Source organism: Erinaceus europaeus, chromosome X (assembly GCF_950295315.1).
Source record: "Erinaceus europaeus chromosome X, mEriEur2.1, whole genome shotgun sequence".
Taxonomy (NCBI): domain Eukaryota; kingdom Metazoa; phylum Chordata; class Mammalia; order Eulipotyphla; family Erinaceidae; genus Erinaceus; species Erinaceus europaeus.
Window position 1 is genome coordinate 110,467,512 of NC_080185.1, and position 11,200 is coordinate 110,478,711.

The 11,200-nt window shown below is 37.3% G+C and overlaps 1 protein-coding gene across 1 annotated transcript in view; it reads right to left on the reverse strand.

Annotated features, from left to right (window-relative positions):
• The window catches only part of LOC103127157 (melanoma-associated antigen B18-like), a 94,954-nt gene extending 84,277 nt beyond the window's left edge, over positions 1-10,677 (reverse strand). Inside the window, exon 1 of the mRNA XM_007538050.2 lies at positions 10,606-10,677. The gene's annotated coding sequence lies outside the window, so the exon portion shown is untranslated. The remainder of the gene's footprint in view (positions 1-10,605) is intronic.
• Between the last annotated feature and the right edge of the window lie 523 nt (positions 10,678-11,200).

Sequence of the window (11,200 nt, forward strand, 5' to 3'; positions counted from 1 at the left end):
GTTATTCTGTCACATCTTTTTTTTTTCTCTGTGTGTTATACCTGTTTTACCGTTGGAATCATCAGTCTTATCTACTCATGTAAAAAGACTTAAATATGCTTTCTTGATTTTTATAATACTTTGCTAACCCTTACCGGTTATTGAATAATGAAGTTATTATTAATTGTTACTGTTATAATCCCATCCCACCTATCATTTGGCATTCTGAATGGAAACTACTATTTGTATCTTTGTCTGACTTTTAACTTTAAAGATATTAGCTAGGGCTTACAAGACTGCCTGACCTCCATAGCACTGAGGGTCTTTGGTGCTGTGGAATATTTTCCTCTTTATCTGAAAAAAATCACATTGGAGCAGTGAAGCCCCAGATATGACAAAAACAAATGAAAAATAAAGATATGATGCAGACAAGAGCCTTGGTACTCAAAGTGTGGTCTATGGACCAGTGCTGTCCCTGTCACCTGAGAGTCTGTTAAGAGATGTACAAGTTCAGACCCTATCTCACACTTACATCAGAATACAAATTACGAAATGCATGAATAGTAAACTGTAAAGTTCAACTCTAGGGTGGATTGGGCAGTGGTGTGTCTGTTAGAGCACACAGCTTATAATGCTTAAGGACACTGGTTCAAGCCCCTGGTCCCCACCTGCGGGAGGGAAACAGTGCTGCAGGTGTCTTTTTTACCCTTTCTCTTTGTTCTTGTACTTTAATTCTCACTTTCTCTGTCTCTAAAAAATATTGACACAACAAAAACCTCTAACCTATATAATGGTATAAGATAATGGAGAGTGACTTAAGAAAATCCCCTCTAAATAAACAAGTTTAGTTGCAGATGACTGTAGTGAAAAGACAACACTATCTCTCACCTCATCTCTATTCTCCTGTCCTAAAACCTTGTTTTTCTTTATCACTGGTTAAATCAGTTTTCACTATATCTCAGCCTAAAACTCTCTAAATGGTTTTTATTGGACTTAGAACAAAATTCAAATTTCTTATCAAGATTTAAACATTTATCTCCCCACTTATTCTTTCTTTCTCCCTCTCTCCCCCACCTCTCTCTCTCTCTCTCTCTCTCTCTCTCTCTCTCTCTCTCCCTCCCTCCCTCCCTCCCTCCCTCCCTCCCCTTTTCATCTGTTTTTTTTTTTTTTTTCCACCAGAGCACTGGTAAGCTCTGGCTTATGGTGGCTTAAGGGCCTTAAGCATGAAAGTCATTTACATTAGCACTATGCTGTCTCTTGGCCCTCTATTTGTTTTTTCTATCCAGTTTCCACTCCCTTTCTTCCTCTCACTCTGCTCTGACTGGATTTACTCAGACTCCTTTTATCTGTTGTTCACACTGTCCAGTTTCATTCCCTATTGACCTGTTTCCTCTGCTTGTGAACTGAGGTGTCAGCGGGACTGTCATTACCTTAGAGAGCCCTATCTCTTTCCTCTGTAACATATTACAGTCATGATTTTTATAGGTGCTAGCTCTATAAAATCGTTATTTTACAGTGTATTTTCCCTTGGAAAGCAAACTGTGAAACAAGATTAAAATAGGGGCCAGAACATTGATTTTTTAATGTGAATTATATTCATAGTTGTTGAATGAATAAATATTGAGGTGTGAACATCATTGTGATTAGACTTTATGTACATAGAGATATGAAGGTTCCTAAAGAAAATGCCCTTGGATATTTTTTTACTGAAAATAGTTATATTACCAAATTGAATTACAGATTTTTTGAAATTTTGCATTCAGAGATGAATATACAGCAATTTCCCATTTATTCTTACCAATTCTAGACACACAGTCATATACATATCAAAATCTATATGATTATTTGCTAATTTATTGGGTTTGGAAACCAGGCAGTGGCACGCCTGGTTAAGCACTCACATTACAGTGTGAAAAAGCCCAGGTTCAATCCCCTGGTCCCCTCTTGCAGGGGGAAACTTCATGAGTAATGAAGCAGGGCTGCAGGTGTCTCTTTCCCTCCCTTCTCAGTTTCTCTCTGTATTTACTAAATAAAAAGAAAGAAAGATGGAGAGGTCATCTTTTACAATAAAGAAAACTAAAAGAGTGTTGTGTTTTATGATGACCAGAAATTTAGTAACCTCCCTGATACTTTTTTTTTACATTCCTTAGACATTTATTTTCAATTTTATATTTCTCTTGGAATGCATATCATCTTATAATTCATTTTTAAAGTTTTAGTGAATTACATGCTTACATGTATTTTTCAAAAGTAATCATATATTTCAAAATATTCACTAACATTTTTCACAGGTTTTTTTGGGGGGGTTCTCACTTGCTTAAACAAAATCACATACAGTGTTTTTAAACAGTATATCTGGGTATTTCTATAGGATTTTAAAATTGTGTTTCTCAGTTTGTGATAAGCCCTTGTAAATACTGTAGATCTGGAAGCAGTTGTAATAGTTGATTTTGAAAATGACACCACATTTTATTCTTTTCTAAAAACTCAGGATATTTTTAGTGTTTCTCAGATGAATATTTGAATCCTGTCTTTTGAAGTCATTTACTCATACTACAATTCTGTTGTTTGATTTTTGTTGTTGAATTACAAAAATTTTAAAAGCAATTCTGGCTATAAGTGCTTTTTAGCTTTTCACTATGGATGTTAATGGTTTACAGTAAAGTTCTTGACACATAGGTACAATTTCTGACTCTGGAGAAGGAGTAGAGAGGACATTGGGGTTCTTGGCACAAGATGGTGAGAAGTGGGCTGCAAATATTTATCACATATATGCTTTGGGGATATGTTCTTCCACCTGTGTGTTGATTTTATCTTTTGTGTTTGTTGCCTTGACTTTTGGCAAGGCCCTGGGTTTAAATGGGAATGGGAAACCACAGCACCAGGGGAAGCTCCATTATGGTAGAACAGTGCTGTGTTGGTTCTCCCTCTCTGTCTCTCCAACTACCCGAAATAAACAGAAAGCAAATTTCAAACCAAGAGCAGTGGAATTGTGTACACAAAAGTCCCTACACCAGAAAAATTGTTACATATAGATGGAAATGTACATAAATAGTGATTGGGGAGTGCCAGCATTTTGTCTTCAATTTTATTTTGAATTTGCTCCATCTTTTAACTATATATTCAGTGTGCGGTGTCAGTTGATTTCCATTGCCATTCCTCCCTTACTAAACCTGATGCCATTGTCAAATGACTTAGAGGATTTTGTGCCTATCCCAAGTTCTATATTTGTCTGTGATGATCTTCTTCCCATTACTATGAATTGGTTCAAAATTCAACAAGTAAATGGAAAATCACACAGTGTTGATTCTGAATACGCTAAAATACTGTTTGAAGGGGGAAAAACCTGTGGGCCCCCAAACAACCATAACTTAACCAGTTACATCTATAATATATTAATGACATGGAAATTGATAACATACTTAAACATATGCTGTATATACATGCAGTGGAAATTAAAATGGCGTATGGTCTAAATAACCCTTTTTTGAGTGGAAGTAGGGCTGAAATTTGGATCCTACTTGAATTGTTAGAAGATCACATGGAGGCAGAAGACTATAATGGCTGTATTTCTGGAATGTATACTATTACTAGGAAAATGGTAGTGAGACTGGAAAGGAAGACGTATTAAAAACATACAGAAGAAAGTATTTGGTTCACGATGATGTGGGGAGAGAAGCCTTGGGACCTTCCAGGTTTCATTTATGTAACTATGCAATAAAAGTCATATTTAATTTTTGCAGGGTACAGGAAAATAATCTACTTAAGGATGGGGATCTATTATACTTCAGTAGTGTTGGTAAACAGTCATTGATAATGTGTATTAAAATACATTAATACTGGATAAATACAGGGACATTGCAGGTAACAGTTGGCATAAGTGAAGGACATAAGTAAACTCTGAAATGAGAACTGTAGAGATTATATTATACATACATATGAAATACACTTACAGTTCCCTTTTAGAAACTGCTTCTCTCACAGTTTTTAACACACTGCAATTTAATGTAACCTACCTAAAGTTTAAGGACACTCTCCATGTTGAAAGTCTCTAGATAGCATTAAACATAAAGTGCTTAAAAAATTAGTGTAACCACCCATCCCTTCCTTCTGCTGCTTCTGTCTCCACTGAAATTATAAATACGACTTCACACTTAATATGACAGTTAAAATACCAGTCAGATACTTACAAATATAAGTAATACCTCTCAAAACTTTTTAACACACTTCAGGTAGAAATCATAGGGAAATAAGTCTGCCAGCCAGCTCTTACTACCATAAAATCCCAGAACATTTATAGTTTATTCCTGGAAATATGATTCTGCATTAGTAGAGTTTTCTCATCAGTGAGGTATGTGCCCAGATACTTAATCTCAGAACCTAATTTTCATGCTCTGAGGGCAGACCATAAATGTAAGTGCAGAGACCTAGAGAACATTTCTCGATGTGAGGGAGACAAAAGCCCAGGGCAATTGCTTGGGTCATGCCTACCATAAGGCAATCTAGAAACAACCACTTTTGTAAATGAACACCTCACAATCCATTATAAATAATTTATAAATCATTTCATAGACAGTCTACCTACTGTAGTAGTAATAGTCCCCTAAATATATTCTGATACCCACAACTGCTGATGAATGTGTTAAATGAATTTACTTTACAAGCAAAAGGAACTGCAGAGATGTGATCAAGAATCTTGAGAGGCAGATATTACCCAGGGTTTAATCTAACACTCCCTAAAGTTTATTTATTTTACCTCTGTCACAGGGCTTCACTGCTTAAGGCCAACTCTTTCAAATAGCAAGAGTCAGAGTTAAGGACACCCACCACAGTAAGAAAGCTTCAGAAAAGCAACAGTCAGAGAGAGAAAATATAAGGGTGGAAGCAAAGTTCAGTGAGGAGGTCCTACACTTCTAAGTGGTTTCTAAATGGGGAAGGAACTAGAAGTCAATGTATGTGGTGGTTTGTATAGTAGATGAAAGAGAAATGATCCGCCCATACTCTCCAGAATATGGTGAGGGAGATAAATTCTGTAAAGAAAATATAAAAACTTGTAATAACTAAGATGAAAGTGCTCAAAAAAAAAAAAAAAAACACCATACTCACAAACAGTGCAGGAACAGCCTGTCTTGTGTACTGCACAATTAAACTCCAAAGGTCTTCTTTGGAAATGTGACAACCCAAATTTCCTTTGATGACCCATGTAGCTGCCACTAGCTACCACTGTTTCCAAAAGTTTTCATTTTCGTTGCTATTTCTAGTATTTAAATCCTCCTTTTGCATTTCACAGATGAAATTAAGTGTGCATCAGTCCTCCCTGTATGAAAAAAAATACTATGCTCTCATTATAGATAAGAGGTGAAGGGAGTCAGGCAATAGCGCAGCGGGTTAAGCACACATGGTGCAATGTGCAAGAACCAGCAGAAGGATCCTGGTTTGAGCCCCCGGCTCCCCACCTGCAGGGGAGTCACTTCACAGGTGGTGAAACAGATCTGCAGGTATCTATCTTTCTCTCCCCCTCTCTGTCTTCCCCTCCTCTCTCCACTTCTCACTGTTCTATCTAACAATGATGATATCAATAATAACAACAATAACTACAGCATCAATGAAAAACAACAAGGACAACAAAAGGGAAAATAAATAAATATAAAAAATTAGATATGAGGTGAAATGGAGATATTCTCTCTCTCCCTTTCCTCTCTCACTCCCTCCTCCAGAGTACCTGTACTACGAATCTACTGTTCCTGCAACCATTTTTTCAGTTTTTTTTTTGATAGGACAGAGAGAAATTGAGAGAGATGGGGGGATATATAGGAAGAAAGAGAGACACCTGTAGACCTGCATCACTGCTTGTGAAACAAGCCACCCTGCAGGTGGGGAGCTGGGAGCTTGCAAGTCATATGTGCTTAACCCAGTGTGCCACCACCAGGCCCCCGAGAGGTATTTTTCTATTAGTGATATAATATCAATTTACAAAATCATGAGACATCAGAGGTATAATTCCATACTGTTCTCACCACCACATCTCTGTGTCTGCATTCCCTCCATTGGAATCTACAGTCGTTCTCCCAAGGTATGGATATGGATTGACTATTTCTATTTTTGTATATTTGGTCATTTTTTCCTATGGTCCTTCCTTCCCTTTCTTTCTAAATCACACCAAGGAAAGCTGAGTGAGCACAACTGGGTCACAGGCAGGACATACGCTAGATAATACTCCTCAGTCACAAAGCCTCCTAAAATACAGGTCATAGCAGAGAGAAAAAAAAAAAAAAACAGGCCATCAGTATTTCAAATCTCTACTACACTCAAAGTGAGAAGAAAATATATGTAGAAGTGCAGCCTGCACTGCCACCCAAAAGAACAGTCAGGATTCACCTGTACACTCAATCACCTCCCTTTTTTTCAAAAAATAAACTTGCTTTAAAAGTTTTAGATTAACCAAACAAGCCTATTTTCCCTACGCTGTATAGTCATATGAGTATTACCTTTTACATCACATAAATGAGGTGTACTTGGTATAATTAACCAATATTGATAGCTTAATGAAGGTATGTAATCTTTCAGACTTCCCAGGTTTTTACCTTTTTTTTTTTTTGGTTACAGATTGACATTCAATTTATTTTATATACATAACAGTTTATTGTGTGACATAGTAGTTATTGTGCATCCTTAGGCTGCTCTTGGCTCTGAACAATTTTCTCAGATACTCTATACTTTTTATTATTTTTACAGTTGGTTAATTATTGGTTACACATTTTTGTAGAATTTCTTCCAATCAGATTCTGTTTCTTATTAATAGACAGGGAAGAACAGCATGAAGATAAAATGGCCATTTCTTCATATCACAACCACTCTTTTTACTCCGATTGCCTGGTAGAGGTAGTAATTTCTTCACTGAATTATACCTTGATCCTTCCCATTTCCCTCTATTATACTTAATTTTTACAAGGAATTGCCTATCTATGCCTTTCACCTAAACAGTAGGAAGTTCTATCTCCTTAAGAAAATAGTCCCTATGTAAATCGCTTGCAATTCTTTTTACATGGTACTTCTACTTATGTATCAATATATGTGCTCATGGATATTTGTATTTTTATAATAATTTGACACATTTTTATTCTTGTATTTTGTCATATGTCAACCAATTTGTTTTTTCTTTGAACACATCCTTACATTCTAGCTCCAGACTAATTTTTGTTCTTTTATTATTATTTTATTTATAAGGAGAGAGAGAAAAAAACAGACAGACCAGAGAGAGCACTGCTCAGCTCTAGAATATGGTGGTGCTGGGGACTGAACTTGGGACTTTGGAGCCTCAGCCATGAAAGTCTTTTTGCATAACCATTATGCTGTCTCCCCAGTCTGCTAATTTTTTTTTCTTATTTGGGGATAATGGTTTAAAATACAGTTATTTACACATCAGTACAGTTTGTCATGTCACTAGGATAGGTGTCTGCAAAACACTCTCACCTTCAACTTAGGTCCATTGCCATGGTCATACACCAGGACCTCATAGTATCCCCTCCACCCCTCTCCCTGCCCTTCTTCCCCAGTCCTTTGCTTTGGGACAGTACACCAAATTTATTTTACCTCTGTCACAGGGCTTTACTGCTTCAGGCCAACTCTTTCAAATAGTAAGAGTCAGAGGTAAGGACACCCACCACAGTAAGAAAGCTTCATTCAGTACAGTGTGTGTTGGGCTTGAACCTGGGTAATGCACATGCAAGCTAATCTATTTACAGACTCAGTGCCAGAACAAGCCATTTTTTCCCAGGGAACCCCAATTCCTTTTCTTGCAGAAGGGTACTTGAAATCAAGATCTAAAAACTAGGTGTACTTGTTACTACTGGGATGTTGCTTAGACTGATGCCTACAACTCTCATTCATTGCCATGTGAACCATTTCAACTTCTTCCCTTACTATTCTGTAATTCCTTACTCCAGTCAAGAGAAACACAGGCAGTTGAGGAGGGGGCCCAGTGTGAGAGCTGAGGACTTACATGCATAAACCCTAGGTTCCATCCTAGCTACTGCATACACCACTGTAGGGGCTCTGGTCAGTCTTTCTTCTCTTCCCCCCTCACCTCTCAAATCTGTTTTAAAAAAACATGGCCACTCTCATCTGCAATCTAGTGTGCTTCTTGTGTACAGCAGCATCTGAAAAGTTTTCCTGAACTCTTATGGAGACCCTCCCAGAGTCCTACACTTCTGTATACTTCTTAATATCTTATTCTTGTAAATTCTACTTATTTCCAGTTACTTAGGCCAGTAACTTTTTATTTACTCATTTTTCTTTTTGCCTCCAGGATTATCACTGGGGCTCGGTGCCTGCACTATGAATCCACTGCTCCTGGAGGCCATTTTTCCCATTTTTTTGTTGCCCTTGTTGTTGTTGGATAGGAGAGGAGAGAAATCGAGAGAGGAGGGGAAAACAGAGAGGGAAAAAAAGACACCAGCAGATGTGCTTCATTGCCCGTGAAGTGACCCCTCTGCAGGTGGGCTCTTCAGTGTTGCTACTTCATACATTGGTAATATAGTTAGTTTTGTCACATTCTGGATTCTACCAGTATTAGACATTATATATTGGCAATAAATTTCACTTGATTTTGGTTGAAGACTATACCACTGTTCGCCATGGTCACTGTTTTCCCTCTTTCTTAGTCTGATACAGACAGAAACAAAAGTGTGTATGTTGGGGGTGGGTGGGTAAGAGAGATACCTACCATTACTTCTCTACTTGTGAAGCTTCCCCCTGCAAATGAGGACCAGAGGTTTGAACCTGGATCCTCACACATGGGCATTCTGTCCTTGTGTGAGTTTTGGTAGTTTGTGTCATTGAAACAATTGGTTCATTTAAGTTAATTTGTATAGAGATGTTTTAATCTCCATAGGGTCAATAGTGTCTTTCATTTCTGAAATTGTTAATTGTACCATATTGGGACAGGTATAACACACATTACAGTAATAAGGACTCAGGTCCCCACCTACAGAGGGAAAGCTTCACAGGTAGTGAAGCAGGGCTGCAGGTGTCTCTTCCCTCTTTATCTTCCCCCCATCCAATAATACATAATAAAAAGTGAACTGTGACTTATAAGTTTCTTTGGTATTTTCAAAGAACCAAGTTTTGATTTTTCGTTTTCTGGTTTTCAATTTAATTTATTTTGACTTGGTTTTTATTAGTTCTTTTCTTTTTGACTTGAAAGTGCCCTTTCCCTAGTGTCCTAAGGGGTAGCTTATTTTGCTTGCCCCCCCCCCATAGTGAAAAAGCGGCCTGGAAACAGAGAAATCACACATGTGAGGCTTCAGTTCCACATATGCACACATTTTTTTTTTTTTAGTACCTGTCCCAGGAGAACATGGAACAGCATAAGTTCACTTTCAAATAACAGTGAACTGTTAACATGTGTAGTAGCATAGCCTTAAAGCTGAATTTGAAGTAAGCGATTATATAAATAATATTTTCTAACTGATTTACATTGAATATAGTGCAAATAATACCATACTTAGTTTATATGTATTTCAAATCGGCCTAAATTTTGAAAATAATTAGTATGGTTAGATGAAGATTAGCATTTTAGGACCTTTTCAAACTTTCATGAATTGATCAGATAGTTGCTGAGTATTTACTGAGAACCAAGCAATTAGGGACATACTTGTCAGTGAGCAAAAATTGTGAGAAAAGTGTTGCCTTCATGGAGCTTACATTTTAAGTTACATAATAAAAATAGATGTAATTAGCTATATAATATGGCAAAATAATATGTTCCTTAGATAAAATAGGGTAATATTTCTCAGATGCATATTAATGAACTGGGAATTGTTGAAAAATAAGATTCTGGTTTTAGTAAGTCTACGTTGGGCCTTCAGATTGTAAAAATTTTAAGAAGCTTCCACATATATTATCTGGCATTGCTTTCTGTAAAAGGGGAACAATGAGTCTAAGAGTAGACTAAGATAAAATGAATGAAAATTAAAATAACAAGAATGGAGCCATCTGGGGAGGAAAAACAAGAAGGGTTGAGTAAAGTTAAAACTCAAACTAGACAGGGGAGTCGCTTCACAGGCGGTGAAGCAGGTCTGCAGGTGTCTGTCTTTCTCTCCCCCTCTGTCTTCCCCTCCTCTCTCCGTTTCTCTCTGTCCTATCCAACATCAATAACACCAATAACTGCAACAATAAAACAACAAGGACAACAAAAGGGAATAAATAAATTAATTAATTAATTTAAAAAAACTCAAACTAGAAAATACAAATTAGGATTAACAATACAAAAGAGACTATTGCTATGAAGACTGGATTGTAGAGCACTATTCTATATAATAATTAAAGGCAAAATGGAAATAGAACAAAAGCCTTGGGCTTCTTGAAATCCTTTAGACTTTTCCATTATTCTCCGGCTTAGAGGACAGTGCTTATTGTAATCTTTAGTGCAAATTAAGTCAGTTTAAAAAAAGCAGGGAGAGATCTATGTCAGAGCACTGAGTACCTATTTTCAATCCCAAAGGGGTACAGCACCATGCCCCCCTCAGGAGAGGACCTTAAACACTTTTGCCTGTTTTTCTTGGTATCAGAATTACAGAGAAGAGCAATGTGATCAAGTACTGTACTGGACAGTGGTATACTTACAGAGAGAAGAGACAGAGCAAGGTCAGCTTCAGCAGTAAGCAGGGAGATTCACCTGTGGGCAACCCTCTCCTGGTACAGCAGAAAGAACTACGTCCCCTTCCCATGGACGACAGATCCAGGAGTAGGATTGGCCAGCTGCCATATGACGCAAATTGTTCCAGAAAAGACAAAAGAGTACTCATGTAGTTTGAAACAAGGTTATATGCTGGGCACAGGGTATATAGACTCTATCTCTCTTGGTAAGAAAGTGTTCCCACTCCAAGGTCTAATCTCATGCTGCTGAATGGGGTTTAAAGACTGCATGCCTGAAATTGCTATTCCCACAGTTGAAATACTAAAAAAGAGACAAAGCAAGCGACATTGTATATTTTCACTGCATTTTTTAAAATTTATATATATATATATATATATATATATATATTTGTATATATATTTCCCTTTTGTTGCCCTTGTTTTTATTATTATTGTTGTTATTGATGTTGTCATTGTTAGATAGGACAGAGAGGAGGAGAATACAGAGAGGGGGAGAGAAAGATAGACACCTGCAGACCTGCTTCACCACCTGTGAAGCGACTCCCCTGCAGGTGGGGAGCCG